Genomic DNA, 18544 nt, shown 5'->3' on the forward strand with positions numbered 1-18544 from the left:
AGACCTGCTTATATTAATTTATGCAAGATATGAACTATGTCTATCTTATGTTAATGTTTTGCATGATTACTTGACACTTGTTCATGTTTATGATAGAAATTGACTTCATGACCTCATTCACTTAGAGGTATACAAGAATATATAAATAAGTACTTCCGCTGCTTTAGAAAAGAAATTTTAATATGCATGTATGTTCCCCGTACGGTAGTAACCCCGCCCTACTAGCAGGAAGGGCGGGCGTTATAGTCTAAGCATGGGTTCCAAAAGCTTTTCTAACAAAGAAAGTAGGAATAAATAAATACTATGTACAAAAAAATCATATTTATTACTTAAAACCAAAAATCAATACTTCAGGGGGAGGCAGCAAACTAGTTGCCACCTCAATAACTTGATTTACCCACTTGGGTACTTTGGATTAGGTAAATCAGGGCTAGTTCTATTTGTTAGATTAAAGGCTAGTATTAAGTTCTATGGATGAGACTAACTGGAAAGTTTTGTCTAAGGTACGTGGTTACTCTAATGATGTCCAAGTGACTCACCATAGCCTAGAAGCTTATTCAAGGAAGCTTGCTCGAGTTAGCCAAAGTTACTCTTAAATCAAATACAAGTTAAAAAAACCCTTGACAATTGAAATTAACTCATCTCACAAAAAATATAGGACTACCTTAATTGATAACTTAAGACCGAGTGAGATTAAAAAAACCCTAATTAATACGTTACATCTTATATTAAAAACATAAATAAATTACTTAATCGTGTTAAAACCTAATTAAATTAATAAATTCGTAAACAAAATTAAGTTCATTAAAATCTTAAAATTAATCAAAACTAAACTAAGATCATAAAATTTTTAAGAAAAATAAATCTTAAACATGAATTAAAACTTAAACTAAAATTAATATTAATTTTAAATAAAAATTATAACTTTAACTAAAATTTAACTTAAAACTTAAACCTAAATTTAAACTCAAATTAATTAAAACTTAATCTTAAAATAAATGAAAAAATAAAAAAACTAAATATTAAAATTTAGATTAAAAATAATTTAACTTAAAACTAAAATTAGACTTAAAATTAAAATAAAAACTTAAACTAAAATCAAATTTTCATTAAACATCAATTAAAAATAAATCCACCAACCCAAAACTTTGGTCTAACACCAACTTTGTTTTTCGGAACCCTAAGATTTGGATCAATGGATACTAGATAATGGATTCTCCAGAAATATGACTAGAGATCGAAAAAAATTCACAAACATAAAGTTTAAAAATCTAGGATCAATTGCCTTTGGTAGTAATGACAAACTTAAGGTAATTGAGACATATGATATTCAGTTCGAATCAAATTTATTAATTAGAAAAGTTTTACTTGTTGAAAATTTTAACTTTAACTTGCTTAGCATTAGTCAACTATGTGATGTTGGTTTTGTAGTTGAGTTTTTATAATCTATATGCTTATTGAATCACTACGAATGTTCACATATAACCCTAAAAGGATTTAGATAAAACAATATTTATTCAATAAATTTACCAAGGACTCCATTTAAATGTGATTTGACACAATAAGAAGAAACATGGCTATGCATAGGAGATTAGCACACATTTATATAAGAAACATACTAAAAATAAATAAACTTGAATTAGTAAAAGGATTACCTAAACTAGGAGTCATAGAAAACAAAATTTGCAGTGCATGCCAACAAAGAAAACAAATCAAGTCAACACACAAATCAACAAACCATGGATGAACTAATACAATACTAGAACTATTAAAACTAGACTTGTTTTACTCTCATGGTGTCAAATCAATAAATAGAAGTTTGTATTGCCTCGTTATAATCAATGATTATTCCATGTATACTTGGCTAAAATTTTTAAACAATAAAAGTGAAACATTTAAAATATTTAAGAATTTTTGTAGATAAATAAAAAATGAAAAAGACCTAAAAATTAAGAAAATTAGATGTGGCAATGGTGGAGAATTTTAAAATTATAATTTTACAAATTCTTGTCTTGAAAATGGACACCACCATGAGTTCTCACTACACCAAATATGACTTTCTGCAGCGTGCAAATATGACATTCACAGCGCACATTGTACGTTGCATAACTGCAAGCTGTTAAAAGTCATAAAACATCGACAGCAGGCACCGTACGCTGCAGTTAAGAGCATTCACAGTGTGAACCACACGCTGCGGTTAAGAGCATTCGCAACGCGCGCCGCACGCAGTGGTTACTAGCATTCACAGCGCGCGCCACGCGCTATGGTTATGAGCATTCAGAGTGCGCATCACATACTGTGGTTACAAGCATTCAAAGTGTGCACCCCACACTACGGTTACGGGCATTCACAACGCGCACCGCACACTGCGATTAAAAGTAATCAACAACATTCGCAATGTATGCCATACGCTGTGGTTATAAGAATTTGTAGTGTGTGTTGTGCGCTACAGTTAAGAGTAATCAACAGCATTCCCAGCACAAGCCACACGCTGTAGTTAAGAGCATTAGCAGCACACACCGCACGCTACGATTAAGACCATTCGCAGTATGCACCCCACACTATGATTAAGGGTATTCACAGCGTGCATCGTGCGTTGTAATTACAATCATTCAAATACCACATACAGGTATCACACAAATTACAATACCACATACAATTATAATACCACACATAAATTATAATATCACATACATATAACACATACACACAATTATAAAATCAAAACTCAAACAATTATAATATCACATTCAACCATAAACATCACACTTAAGTAAAACAATCCAAACTAGTAACAAAAAATTCACTTAGTAACATAATTTCTTTCCTACAAAAGAGTATATGACTTTAAAAAAAAAATCTATATCAATCATACACAACTATAAACTTAGATAACCAAGCGATTATACTTCTTATTGCATCCTCAAGAGAAAATATTTTATCATTTGGCCTAATTAGGTCCACCTTCTCTACAAAAACTTTATCAACTCAAACTTTCCAAAATAATCCACCAAGAAGAACGTGATGTACTTTTAGTTTTGGATTTGTGGATGCAATTCATCCTTCTGCCACAACTCCATCAATGCACTAATGAAGTAGCTTACATTTAGCATTATCCCTAATATTTCCATGACTCACATCCTTCAGTTTTGACTGTATAACAATATAAAATTATTAATTCTACTATGTCTATTTTTATAACAAATATGTAATTTTAAAAACATAAATTTTAAAATAATTACCTGAGCTACAGTTAGATGTTGGTTAACATTATCAACATTATTACCTTTTTTTCCATGACTATTGTCGCCAACATCATTACCAATACCCCTACCAATGCCACTGCAGTTGGTATTTTGAGAGCATGAAAACTAAAACGAAGCAAAGCCGTAACCACTCACAGTGCTTTCCCAAAGAAATCGCCGAAGAACCGCCGGAGACGTCGCTGCTGCTGTCATCGAGAATATCACCTCACGAAACCTCCTCGAACTCTTTCACAAACCAAATCCCTGCCTTTGGGCGTTCTCCTCTGCTCGCTTATCACCTCCCAAAACTCTCTGGTCACCTCCGCTTCACTCGCGCACTCTTTCTCCCGGATCTGTGCTTGGACACACCTTAAATAGGAAGGCTGAGGAAGATGAAGGGGAAAGGACACCCCTTCGTCTCCTTGGCGTTTACAGCAAAGGGAGTAACGAAGGGGAACCCTTCGTCTCCAGTAACACATGGAAAGGAAGCCTCTTTGATCAGTCTCTAACAATCTTCACTCCTAAGATGTACTCTGCTTCTCCCATATCTATTATGTCAAATTGTGATGAAAGCCAACTTTTGACTTCTATCACACACTTTATGTCACTTCCAGCTATTAGCATATCATCAACATATAATGATAAAATGACAAACTTTTCTTTTTCCTTTCTTAGGTAAACACAATGATCCTCATTGACCATTTCAAAACCATAAGATAATATTACTTCATTAAATCTTATGTTCCATTATCTTGACGCTTACTTTAGCCCATATATAGACTTCCGAAGTCTACATACTCTTTTCTCTTGGCCTTCAGCAACATAACCTTCTGGTTATACCATATAGATTTCTTTGTTAATATTACCATTAAGGAAATCCGTTTTTACATCCATCTGATGTATCTAGGATGACACGTATTGACACAAACTTCACAACTGGGGAGAATGTCTCTTCAAAGTCAATACCCTCCATTTGGGTATATCCTTTTGCAACTAATCGAGTTTTGTATCGATTAATCGATCCATCTACTTTTCTCTTTACTTTGAGAATGCACTTATTCCCAATAGCCCTTCGGCCTAGAGGAAGATCGACTAAATCCCAAACTTGATTCTTTCTCATTAACTCCATTTCTTCATCCATTGCAATTTTCCATTCTTTTCTAACTGAGCTTCTCAAAGTTTCCTCAACTGCTCGAGGTTCCTCATCATCAACTGGGAGAACCATCAATGTCTCATTCTCAATATCAAACCTTCTCCGAGGAATAATCTAACGACTACTTCTTTGAAGGTTAGACTATTGAGAAACTCACTCATTCAGTGGCAAATTACTCCCACTCGGTTGACTAGATTCAGGCATCTCCTAATCTTTTGATAAAGGAACATTATCCTCCTCCTCTATCTCATATAGAGGAATTATCTTATCAACTTCATCTCGTGTTAGGAACTCAGTTTCTAGAAAAGTAGCATCTCTTGACTCTATTTCAGAGATGGTTCCATCTTGTCACTCACCAATAAAAACATAACTCTTAGAAGTCTCAGAGTACCTTATAAAGATACACTTCTTACCTCTGGGTCCTAATTTTTCATGTTCGTGAGTCTTATCATGAACATAGGCAACTGACCCCCAAGGTCTCAGATTACTTAAATTCGGCTTTCTGCCTGTCCAACGTTCATGTGGGGTAGATGGAACTAACTTTGAAGGCACTTTGTTAAGTATATAGGTCGTAACTAATAATGCATCTCCCCAATAGGAGATTGGCAAATTAGCCTGCGCCATCATAGACCTAACCAATTCAAGAAGAGTCTTATTTCTTCTTTCAGCAACCCCATTTTGCTGTGGAATTCCAAGGATAGTTAGTTGTCTAATAATCTCTTTCTCATTACACATTGTCTTGAACTAATTAGACAAATATTCTCCTCTACGATCAGTGCGCAAGGTTTTAACCTTGCGTTCCAATTTATTCTCAACTTCATTCAAGTAACGAATAAAGCAATCCAATGCTTCAGATTTGTGAGAAATCAAATACACATGACCAAAACGTGTGGAGTTATCGATAAATATAATGAAATAAGAACTCTCATTTCTAGCCTTCTTATTCATTGGACCACAAATATCCGAATGAATTAATTGTAATGGTAATTTAGCCCTAATAGCCTTACCAAATGATTTTCTAGTCGTCTTTCCCACAAGACAATGCTCACATATAGACAAGTTAATCTTAGCATGAGTGCCTAATAGGCCCTCCTTAGCTAATCTATTCATTCGTTCTTGTCCTATATGTCCCAATCTAGAATGCCAAATTTCATCATTAACATCAGTATTACTAGTAAGAGCAATGTTTGAAAAACAACCATCATTATTATTTAGTTCTACATCAAGAATCATAAAACCATTTATTACAAAACCATGCTCAATTAACACAGAGTTAATTTAAAGTTCCACACAACGGCTATAAAAATTTACATTGTAACCTAAATCAAGAAGACAAATAATGGAAACCAGATTCCGTCGAATCTCAGGAGCGTATAGGACATCATGTAGAAACAAGGTGCCTCCACCACGTAGGTTGAGCTTGCAAGTGTCAATTCCTTTGACTTCAATTCTTGCATTGTTTCCTACATATATCCATTTGTTGCCAGCTGGTACCCGACGGTACTCCACATATGTAGCTCGATCACAAGCTACGTGGTTCGTTGCTCCTGAATCTTTTTAGGTTCAGTACAATCTTGAGAAAAATGATCCTTCTTGCCACAATTGAAGCAAGTCAACCTGCTCTTAGGTTTTTTTCCATATTTCTTTCCTTTCTTCTTGATTTGGTTTTTCGCAACAACAACATTAGCCTCCTTTCCTTTCCCCTTTCCTTTCTTAAACCACTTGTTCTTATTCTTGGAACCAGAACCTTCAACTAAAAAGCTTGACCCAAAATCCTTATGGATTCAATCCTCTCCGCCTCAAGTTCCACATGGCGTGAGACATCAGTGAAAGTCTTGATACTCTCACTATGGGTCAGGTTCTGTTTCATCGTTTCCCAAGAATCAGGAAGGGAATGGATAACTACCTGAACCTATTGTTCATCGGTCAACGTATAATCAGCAGTCTTAAGCTCTCGAATCATGTTACCCATCTCCCTGAGATGTTGGGCCATGGTAACATTCGAGCGCTTTTTACAACTATCAAACTTGATAGTTAGCTGACGGAGCTTACTCAGACTGACTCCACTGTACTTCTCTCTAAGGGCTACCCAAACAGCATGAGCAGATGGTAATGCCTCATACTCAAATACCAAGTCATCCACCACTGAACTAATCAATATACCCTTAGCAATAGATTCCTTCCTTTTCCATGCCTTATTGGCATCAAGGTCACGTCTATGCTGTGTTGTAGAATCATCAATCGATTCCTCCATTAATTGATTCACAGCCTCTAGAACTTTTTGTTCCTCAAGAACGTATTGTATCTTGAGGTGTCAAATTTTGTAGTTATCCCTATATAATTTCTCACCCTTATTGAGTTCAGCTATGATGTTTTTAGTTGTCATGATCTACATAAATAAACAAATTATTTATTATTTCAGTGTAATTCATATATGTGCAATTATTTATTGACTCAGTGTAAATTAGAGTTAGTTTACAAAATCAAGTGATAACAATGTTTCCACTCATCATTTATATGTTCCAATCTAATCAACACTGATCAATTATATTACACATATCCCATCTAATGAATGAATCATTCTTAAAATAAACTAATCAGTTTTCATATGAACTAATCATATGGATATATGAACAAATCATATTAACATGAACTAATCATGTCATGAAATGAACTAATCATTTCCAAGTTAGTTAACATATAACATAACTTTTCATTATTTAATTCTGTTTGTACAAAACGATAGAAATTATTACATGACTCAAAAACTAGATGAGCTAACACTGTTCATACATAACGACAGTAAACATAACACTAGTAAACTAGATAAGCTAGCACTACTCCCACTAGGATAAATGCTAGAGCAGTGGGTAATTGCATCCCATTTGTTGTCCCAGATTCTATGATGGGTGGTTCAACCTCAGATGTATCCATCAAATTTATTTCTGGATCTTCTACACACTCTTGAGGATCCTCCTTTGATTCTTTGGAATCCATCTCTAGATCCTCCTCGGGATCCATCTTTGGATCCTCCTCAAAATCTTCAGGATCCATTTCTAGATCCTCTTCAAATTCTTCGAGGTTCATTTCCGGATCATCTTCAGATTCTTCAGGATTTGGATCCTCCTCTAAATCTTCAGAATATATTTCTAGATCCTCCTTAGATTCTTCGAGGTCCATATCTTCGGGATCTGGATTCTCTTCAGATTCATCAGGACCTCATTCCAAATGAAGTAACTGTTTGCACATCTCTGAATATGAGATGTGTCCATCAAACTCATTCCAAAGTTGGAATGTTATCTGCCTTAGATGTTCCGATAATGAATAAAACAGATATCATCTTCTTTCTGTTTCCTGAACTGGATACCCTTCTTGCTCGAGATTCCAGAACAACCAATCAAGCCGACCAATAAGCCTACCGACACTGTGATCCAGGTCATATTCCAGCTTCTTGATCTCCTCCCATAGCTCATGTTGTCATTCACACCGATCAGTCATCGTGTATATCGTTCTTTGTATCTGGAATTGAAAATCATGATGTCAGTACAAAACCGACAAACCAGTAACAAAAATCGGTCTTATTCAATTCCCACATATAGAACAAAATATACAAAATACACAATAAATTAAGAAAAACAAATTTCCTTATTTTGGGGAGTCTCATGTGACTGACACATAGGATCGGTCAATCAGGAATCCAAATCTTAAGCTTAGTCTATTGTCCTCATTAGAACTAATCTAATTGGACCTATGTTCTATTATTGTTTACACCCATTTGAGTCAACCTCAGACTTATTGATCAAACTCAGGTTCGTTTGATTCGTCCAATTTCTCATTGGATTAAGTCTGACTCATTAGAACAAATTTAATTTTTATGATCAAATCTGACACACCAGAACTAATCCGGTCATATTTGATCAACCCAACTTCTGTAATCAAGATCACCCCAATTAATTCAACAATAAACCGAACTGGTTAATCAACAAATAATTTGAACCAGCTTTAGGTATCATTGAATCAAACTGATCTGCTTAAATTAACTAATAATTTAAACCAGACCTGGGTTTGATCGGACAAGTTGGTCTGGTTCCAATTTCAGAAAATTGAACCATAAATTAATTAAATATTTATTTATTAATTAATAACACATTTCCTTATGTATTTATTTAATTAATAAATAAATTTAATTAAAGTTTAACTCATGCACTGTTTATATACATGGAAAATAATAAAACAAACATGCATGTACTGTTTATTCGTTAAAACTAATGTTCATGTCATTTTTTTTAAATCTTTAATCGATTCAAATTTGGAATTGAATCGATTCAAAAAAAAAAAAAAAGTTGTTCATGCATGTAGAAAAGAACGGTACTGTGCTTCGTCAAAATGAGCACTATTCATTCCATTTTTTTTCTCTTCAATCGATTAAAGAATGGATTCAGTGTGAGCGTTTTTTTTCTTCACTGTACTTCGAAAAAAAATTACTGTGCATTTCATTTTTTTTCTTCTCAATCGATTCAAGAATCGATTCAGCACAGGCACTGTGCCTTTCACTACAACAAAAATAGCTTTTCGCATCTTGCTATTAACAACGCACATTAAAAGCACGCCGTTAATAGTATTATTAATGGCGTGCATATTGATGCGCGCTGTTAATAGTATAAACTTAAAGAAGGAAAAAAATTACGTCTAGATATTAACGTCGCACATTAAAAGTATGTCGTTAATACTATAAATATTTAATAACAATAACGACATGCAAAAATAGGCACGCTGTGAATACTTTTCAGCATGCTGCGATTAGTTTAAAAAAATAATAAAAAAATTATTATTTATGACCATGATTAAAAGGAATGTGTTTTGACCAAGCGTGTTTTGACCAACTTCAATTTTTTTTAAATTATAGTTTAAAAGAAAGTTATCTTTAAAAAAATTAAATTAAACAAAAATATCTAAATAATAAAAAAAATGCATCCAACCCTAAAAGCCGATCAATAATAAACGTGGTTAAAAAAAATAAGTAAAGAAAAACTTAAAGTAAGTAATTAAATAAAAATGCAATAAGTAAAAAAAACACAATTAAAATAAAAAACCGCTAGGTTAAAAACATAAACCGGATCAAAGCCGCCGAAGCCATCGCCGCTTCCTCTCCCACTACAGGAAAATTGATCTATTGTGACATTATCTTAATGACACTTATTTCTAAGTGTCTTAATATTATAATGACATTTATCTAAAAATAACAAAAAAAATAAAATAAAATATCATGTTAGATCCTTTATCTTGACATTTCTAATAAATGGCATTATTAATCCATTAATAATTAGTTTAATCTATTAATAATTAGCCTTAGCAAAAATCCAAACCCTCTTTCGCACTTGTCACACCCTCCGTACTTTTCCCTACGGCGTCGAAAAACTTCTCACGCTACACATCTGGTTTTGGCACATTGCTGAAGTTCTTTCTCAAGCCAGCATGCCATCACATTTCTTTCTCACACCGCACGCCATCCCATTTCTTTCTCACACTAAACACCGTCGCATTCTTTCTCATGCCGCACACCACTGCTTGATCAGATTTTTTGCCCTGTCCTGCAACGTGCCGAAGCCGTTGTTCATCTCCTCTTAGGTTTGTGTATATCCTAATTCTCCCATGCTTCTACCTCTTTTTCTAACAATTAGGATAAGAGTTCTATGATAGAGTTCTAGGTTTTCCATACTTTATTTCCTTCTTTTTTTTAAATTTCTTTTTTTGTTTTGTTCTATGATAGGGTTCTAGGTTTAGTATGTATATTATCTTGATGACATATTAAACGTTTTCTTTCAACTTAGGTTCCTACAATCTCTATGATTCATTTGCAATCTAGTTTATTGAACTATCTCTCTTATAACAATAGCAAATCTATTTGGCACAGATCAAAGAATAATCATATTTATATACTGTTATCCATAAAAAAATTAACTTTGTGGCAATTACATGATGGAAGGGCATAATGCCAAGGAAAAACTTTGTCAGTTACCTCTACCTATTAAAATATAATGATAGGTTTTTCCAAGTTTTGTAATTACAAGTTTTGTAAAACTTGTGTGAATAATACATTATATTTATTTGTTTAAAATATAATAATGTAGGAATCAATTTTTTATATGTGATTTTCTTTCTTGGTAATCAAAAAGTTAACTTGCATGTTTGATTGTTTTGGAGATTTTTCGTCTTAATGAGTGATTCACCTTTGCTTAGAACCCTCCCAAGCTGGCTACTCCTCTATTTGATACTAAAATGGAAGAGGACCCTAAGATGGCATACACAGACCTAGATAATCTTCAAATGGTGTTTTGAACGAAGAGGTATTTACTTATATTCGCAAGAATGTTATATATAAGCTTGCCACTAGATTCATGTCTTTAATGTATTGTTGAATTGATAGCACTAATTCTTTTCCGCACAGTAGTGTTTGGTCTTGCATTGTGATGGCATTTGAGTGTTGGCTTGGTCTCTGTTGGCTTGCTACATATCTAGAAAGCTCCATGATTTGTGCTAAGGTAGTTCTTCTCAACGAGCATATCTGAGATGGAACTTCCATGCTACTTGCTTTTCTGAGTTTGATTTGGTGCTACAAGATCGGAAAGATATTATGTAGTTGTTGTTCCTTCTGGTCGAACAGTTTCACTTTCCTGTCTTAGTTTCTTGTATGTTCTTTGTTAAATAATTACGTGGATTTAATTCTTATTGGTAACAGCTGAAGCATATCCAATTTGGATTTTCCAGCTCAAAATATTAGTAGATTTGTTGTGGTAGTGCCTTAACAGGATTTGAGGCTTCTCCATTCAGGTAGGTTATGCTCGTTTGACTCACATTATGGTAATTATTTTTAATTTTTTATAATTTAAGTAATAAGTAATGATATATGTATCTCTTGAATTGTGTTGTAATGATTTTGTATATATTTCTATATTTAAGGAAAAGACAAGTCCGGTAGATACAAAAATTACAAGATCGCAAGTTTGGATTGAAGGTCACAAGAAAAAAAATGGGGAGCCTAGTACTCAAGCTGTTGGAGAGAAAATAGTAAGCATGCCCACTCATTTTAGATTTCTTTAGTATTTTATTCCACTGATCTTTTTTTCATAAGAATTTATACTTAAGATCTCTATTATACAACCTAAAATGGTTTTTCTATACCTCCTTGTACATGTGTTCAAGCTGTTTTTTACTTGTGAGTTGGTACATGTGTTCAATTTCAGGTGGCCCTAATTCGACCAAATGATGAAATGCAGTTTCTCGATGATGCAATAGGAAGCACGGTCGCATGGTTATCTAAATTTATAGTATTGTGTGATTGATACATATTATACTAATTTGTTTGGATTGTAAGTTGAATTGTTGTTATGTAATTGCTAGTTTGTTAGAGATTTCATATATTGTTTTAGATGTTTTGAGTTTTTGTGGTATAATGAAAAGCTATGACTTTTATTAATTTTGTATGGATTTGGTTTGCACTAAATTTGTTGTAAAATTTTAATTTATTATTTTCATCAAATTATTTTTTTTAATATAGTTAAGACCATTAACAGCATACGTTCGCGCGCTGCGGATAGTATTTTCCGCAGCGCGCAAAGCATGCCGTGGATACTATTATCCATGGCGTGCTTTGCGCACTGTAGAAAATACTTTTCGCAGCGTGCAAAAGCACGCCACGGATAATTTATGACTTTCAACAGCTTTTAATTGTGTAGCGCGCAATGCGCGCTGCGAAAAGTGAATTTGCGTGCTACGAAAAGTCATTTTTGTTGTAGTGTTTTATTCGATTCATGCACAGTGTTGAATCGATTCAACACTGTGCTTCGTCAAAAGCGACACTGTTCACAATTTTAGATCGATTGAAACGAAATTTCAATCGATTCAATTCAATTGAATCGATTGGTTAATCGATTCAATTGATGAACAGTGTTATTATTCTTCTTCTTCTTCACGACAGAAGAAGAAAAACACGAGTTTTTTCGCGTCGATTTCCATTCTTTCAAAATCATGCATGCTCTGATACCATTGTTGGTATTTTGAGAGCATGAAAACTAAAACGAAGCAAAGCGGTAACCACTCAGAGTGCTTTCCCGAAGAAATCACCGAAGAACCGCCAGAGACGTCGCTGCTACAGTCACCGAGAAGATCACCTCATGGAACCTCCCCGAACTCTTTCACAAACCAAATCCCGGCCTCTGGGCGTTCTCCTTTACTCGCTTATCACCTCCCAAAACTCTCTGGTCATCTCCGCTTCACTCGCGCACTCTTTCTCCCAGATCTATGCTTGGGCATACCTTAAATAGGAAGGCTGAGGAAGATGAAGGGGAAAGGATGCCCCTTCGTCTCCTTGGCGTTTACAGCAAAGGGAGTAACGAAGGGGAACCCTTCGTCTCCAGTAATGCCTAACAACCGCTAGCAACCTAATTTTACAAACAAATTGTGTCAATTAATATTACCATAAGATAATTGTACTAACAAGAATACAAAAACTCAAAGTAACTAAGACAAATGATGACAAACTTTTTCATATTATATCTTATGTTCTTAATTACTAACCTGTTCTTGCTCATTTTATTGCTTTATATTTTAGAAAAACAAAACATCATTTCTTGCATTTCTTGTTGAAGGTTATTCACCATACTTTCAAGTGGTTTAACAGTTCTATTTTGTTGCTTAGAAGCTCTAACTTTCGATGGTGTAACTCCAAAGCTCATTTTGTGCACTCTGCCTCGAGCTTCCTTGCAAAATACAAGACTAATTGCATTATCAGGAATGTTAGTTGTGTTGTGAGATTCAGGTGGACACCGTTCTATTTTTTTTTGCAAATAAAAAGAGGTAACTTTTAAAAATGATAAAATAAGAAATTTAGATTGTCTATTTTTTTCTTGTAAATTCTATAAATAATAAAGAAATAATTTTATTGCCATTTTCTCTCCAATATCTTGACTACTAGGTTCTCTATTTTTCTTCTTGTGACCTCTATCCAAACTTTTGATTGTGTAATTGGTGTATCTGCAGGAGTTGCTTTTTTCCTTAAGTATAAAATATATAAAAATTCTTATAATAAATAATGTCACTAATTAAGTGTATATGTAAAATGTATTGTATAAAGTTTGATAAAAAAAAACTTTTTACCATCATGTAAGGCAAACGAGCATAACTTCTACAGCTCATTGTGTGAATGTGGTCTCGATTTTCTCTCATTGTTCTAAATTTTGTACTTTGTTCCTGAGAATCAAAATATGTCTAACATGTTCATATATAATTAATTATCTATTTGATCAAAAAATAATAATTATCATGTATGTGATGTCAAATGCTAGTAATTATGAGCATCACAATCATATTGGGTAAGTTTGCTCCTGTTATGCAAATGCATGGAAAAGACAAAGTTGTGGAAAAGACAAAGCGTGTAGTGTTTCCAAGAGACGAGAAGCCGGAGTGGATGATTTCTCAAGGAGCAAAAGATGCAACTGTGTAAGGGATGAAAAGCTGTGGAAGAGTACGCTGGTGGACGAGAAGGAAGCAAGCAGCAATTCCGATGGACGAGAAGCTGGAGCGGAAGTCTGCTTGAGAAGGCCAGAAGTTGGGTTCGGGCCCTATTCCGGATGACCAAAATCACCCAAGCAAGCGGAGACAAAGCTGGAGGCTCGGAGAGAAAGCCAACAAAATGTTGACTTTCAACCTTCGAGGCGCTCGGACTCCAGGCGCCTGGAACCCTTTCGGGCACCCAGAACCTGATTCTTAGCTATTTCGACATGGCGTTTGAATGTTTCACCAGGAATAGAATTCTATCTCATTCCAGGCACCTGGAACGCTTCCAAGCGCCCCAAGCAGGGCTATATAAACAGCCCTGCTCTCAAAAGCTAAGGAGAACGAGCATTACAAAGTAACAACACTTGTACTTCAGTTTGTCTGAGTTAATCTTTCTAATTCTGTGCGTTCATTGTTGTAAGAGGCTTCTCAACCCAGAGGAGATTTTTAGTGCATTTTTTTATTTGCCTTGGATGTCATGCCCCGAGTAGTCCCAGCCAGAGAAAAATTCGACATCTCCCCTGTACTAGAGACAATCTGAAACATTTCTACATCCACATATATACATCAACCACACACGGCTAGAATATATGCACAACCACGCAGTGTATATTCAGCCCACTCGGTCGTAACAACAATAAATACAACCACATAGTTATATATACATCTAACAACCCACTCAGCTGGATCAAAATACCAAAAACACAACGAAAATGATAGAAAATCATTACAAACCAAAAAAGAAAAAAAGACTGCTAGTCGGCTAGGCTTACACCACACCATAATCAAACAAAAATACCACATAACAACACTCCGGAACCAAAACCTAAATTTACATTGCTAAGTAAACCAAAAACATAGATCAAATAAAGTACAAATCAAAACCAAAAATAAGTCTTCGGATGTGATGGGGGAATCGACAAACAGGATACTCCAAGTGACTCCAAAAATCTACCTTCAACCTGAAATAGAAATCGCTCAATGGTGTGAGTTCAAATAACTCAGCGGATATCAGCTTGACAAGCCTAGTAAGATATAACTAATAAAAATAATCATGCAGTATAGTTTCCTGAACAAAGTAGGAAATGCAGACTAAAAAGGCTGAAGAAACTCTACTCACCAGGGTCTCCTATCTGGAACATACGATCGTCAGACCAAATACCTCATGTCTTCTATATGCATGTCAATCATATGCAAACACCAAAATGTAATAACCAATATGCAGCAATCACAAGCAATAAATGCAATCATGCAATATGATGCAAAATGTCATGTGTCACCCCTGACGCCAGTCAGCCATCTCACACGCGATCGTGAGACCGAGCGGGTAGGGCTATAACAACTGTGCACTCTGCTATCACTACTCCTGAGTGACCGAGTGGACAGGATACTGTCAGAGTACCTATCCTCCTACCCCAAACAGAGTGGGGGACCGCAATGCTCTCATCTCCCTGAGACAGTCTAGAAGAGGGATCCCTGTTGTGCTACCACACTACGTCACGCTACCCATGAGTGGACCAGCGGAGCACTGGCAGAGCAACTGCGCACACCCTACCTGATGTACCACTAACCCATGAGTGATTGTGTGTGCAGATCATGTAACTGGCGATGTGTTCAACAATAATGGAGCCGACAATCGCACAGCATGCAATCATGCAAGATGGTGCATGACACTAAGCATGTAAATCCTAACCATAATCACCTCCACATAATATGTATCAAACAGGAAAATAAATCATACCATGACCTAGGTATCATAGATCTAAGTACACATGTCAGATAATAAAATCCAGAAAACTAGTCCTATACCCAGTGAAGCCTAGTATGTCACTTCCAATAGGAACTAAGGTACACATGGCAATAATCAAGAGCTATAAACATGAATACATAACAAGCAACAAATAGAACATACTATAGGTATCAAATAGTGACATACCAAGGGCAAATCTAAGCATGATCATTGCTAGTAGCTATAAATTACTATGCATATCAAAGTGACAATATCATAAAAGATAAGTCAAGAGATACTCGCCTCAAAAGAAGATCGTATCCAGAAATCCTACTTCGAGACGCCCGTCTCTAATCAAAGTCCTGCATCAATCAATACATATACCTTTTATTTAGCTAAAATCATATGAGTTAAATAGCTAATTAAAATACCCAAACCTAATTAGGGGAAACCCTAATCGATCGTAGACATTAACCATAACTATATTTAATCCACCGGTCAACAAGGATTAGTTTTCTTAACACTAATCGTACCACTATTCAATTAGATTAAAATCTATACATAATCAACCTAATACAAACTAACCAACTTGTAGAACCATTACCACTAACTCAATCCAACGTAATAATGGAATCACCTCTAAAACTCACCTAAATTTGGATATATCAGCTATAGGACTCACATCCAAAGATCTTCCTGCCATAAATCATGGTCGATGCAACCTTGCTGTCGAAAAACAACCACTGGAGCTAGGGAAAACTACAGCCGAAACACCCAAATCAAGTCCATATCTTCCCTTATGATGGAATACAAATGTTGTGGTGGTGGCAAGCTGGGGTGACTGCTCACTGAAACAAAACTCAACGTTGGCTAGCCCTAGCTGTCGATCGTGCACGCTGGAGAACCGAACAGAGATGGTCAACGTCTTGCGATCGAAAGGAGTAGCAGCCCCTGCTAGGTGGCAGAACAGATCCACAACCGGCGGCCTGGGTGGAAACCATCGATCCGGCGGCGTCGGAGCTAGGTGGCGGTGGCGATGCAGAGAAGGGCAAATCCTTTTCACTTTTTTGTCAGAGTTGGGGCAGCTCATGGCTAGCTAGAGGTCCACTGGCCAGCATCGGACCCTTGTCGGCGAGGCTCGCCTCTCGATCGGGTGGTGGTCGACGGCCACGCAAAGAGACGGGAGAAGGAGAAGAGGTGGTTAACGGCGGCGTGCGGCTCGGGAGAGAAGAGGAAGTTCGGCGATGAGAAGAGGAGAAGGAAAGGTTCGGCGGGGAAGAAATAGGGCTCGGGTAGAGAACATAAAAAGGAAAATGATTTAATTAGGAAACTTAGGTTTGGTTTAATCAAACCGTAAGTACTTTCTTAAATCAACTCTTACTTTTGGGTATTTCTAAACAGGCCTTTCCCATGCTTATTAATTCATCCTCGCAAACTATCTCATACGAACTTCAAAAAATCCTCGAAAATTTCTAAAAATTTTAGAAAAATCCGTTAAGGTATTTCGTCCATTTAACCTTATTATTGGTTACAGTATTTTACATTCTCCTCCAATTATATAAATTTGATCCCCAAATTTTGTTACTTACCATCAGCAAGTACTACAATCAACAAACCATATAAATGTTGAACAAAAACCTAACCCACAAGCCTCTAGTATCAAATTGGGGGTATCGAGTTCGGATTGTATCCTCGAGCTCCCATGTAGCCTCCTCGGCTATATGATACTATCATCCGACTTTAACCAGCCGAATAGTCTTGTTCCATAGTTGACGCTCTCTGTGGTCCAGAATCCATACCAGAACCTCCTCATAGATAATGTCAGGCTGAATGGAAACTGATACCTCTGACAGAACATGTGCTGGATTGGATACGAATTGTCACGCCTTGGGAAATCCCTGTCCGAAAAAATTTCGGCAGCACCTCCCCTGTACGGGTGACAATCTGAAGCATTTCTACAGACATAATATACATCAGCCACATACGGCTGGAATATATACACAACCACGCAGTTAATAATCTCAGCCTACACGGCTGGACAAATATAACAACAACCACGCAGTTATATATTTTTATCAGGCCACTCGGCTGAAATCAAAACTAACACAGCGGAAAAACATAAATACAAGCCCATACAAAACAAAACAAAACACTACTAGCTGGCTAGGCTTACACCACACAACAACATAACACTCCGGAAACAAAACCGGAACACAGCCAAATACATACATTCATCTACCAAAATACAAATAAACAAAAACGGAGACAGGTCTTCTGATGTGACGTAGGGACCGGCAGGTAGGATACTCCAAGCGACTCCATAAACAACCTGGTACCTGAAAAAGATAGTGTCCACGGGGGGTGAGTTCAACAACTCAGCGAATACCAATAGACATGCCTAGTAAGATATATGTAACAGCAACAAACATGGAATACAGCTTCCTAATCATATATAGGAAAAATGCAAAACTGAAAGGTAACTGAGGAAGCTATACTCACTAGGAAACCCTATCCAGAACAAAAGGTCATTAAACCGAGAGTGTCATAAATCATGTATGCAAGTCAAACAGATGCATCCAACCAAATGCAGCAAGCACAAGCAATAAATGCATCAATGCGTATGATGCCAATGACATGTCCTGGTCACCCCTACTCTCCAATCAGCCGTCTCACACATGATGGTGAGACCGAGTGGGTAGGGTTGTGACAACCGTGCACTCTGACGTCACTGCTCCTGATGAGTGACCGAGTGGACGGGATGCTGTCGGAGTACACCTAGCCACCTACCCCAAATCATAAATGGGGGAGCTCAATGCTCTCATCTCCCGGTACACGATGACGGGGAGGGATCCCTGTCCTGCT

At 36.2% G+C, this 18544-nt stretch overlaps 1 long non-coding RNA gene across 1 annotated transcript; it reads left to right on the top strand.

The window, feature by feature from the left end:
- Window positions 1-10636: 10636 nt before the first annotated feature.
- LOC122053860 lies at window positions 10637-11504 on the top strand. Its single transcript, XR_006132408.1, has 4 exons — window positions 10637-10745; window positions 10850-10940; window positions 11167-11229; window positions 11359-11504. It is a non-coding gene; the product is annotated as an uncharacterized LOC122053860 (long non-coding RNA).
- The last annotated feature ends 7040 nt before the right edge of the window (window positions 11505-18544 follow it).

This window comes from Zingiber officinale, chromosome 3A (assembly GCF_018446385.1).
Source record: "Zingiber officinale cultivar Zhangliang chromosome 3A, Zo_v1.1, whole genome shotgun sequence".
Classification (NCBI taxonomy): domain Eukaryota; kingdom Viridiplantae; phylum Streptophyta; class Magnoliopsida; order Zingiberales; family Zingiberaceae; genus Zingiber; species Zingiber officinale.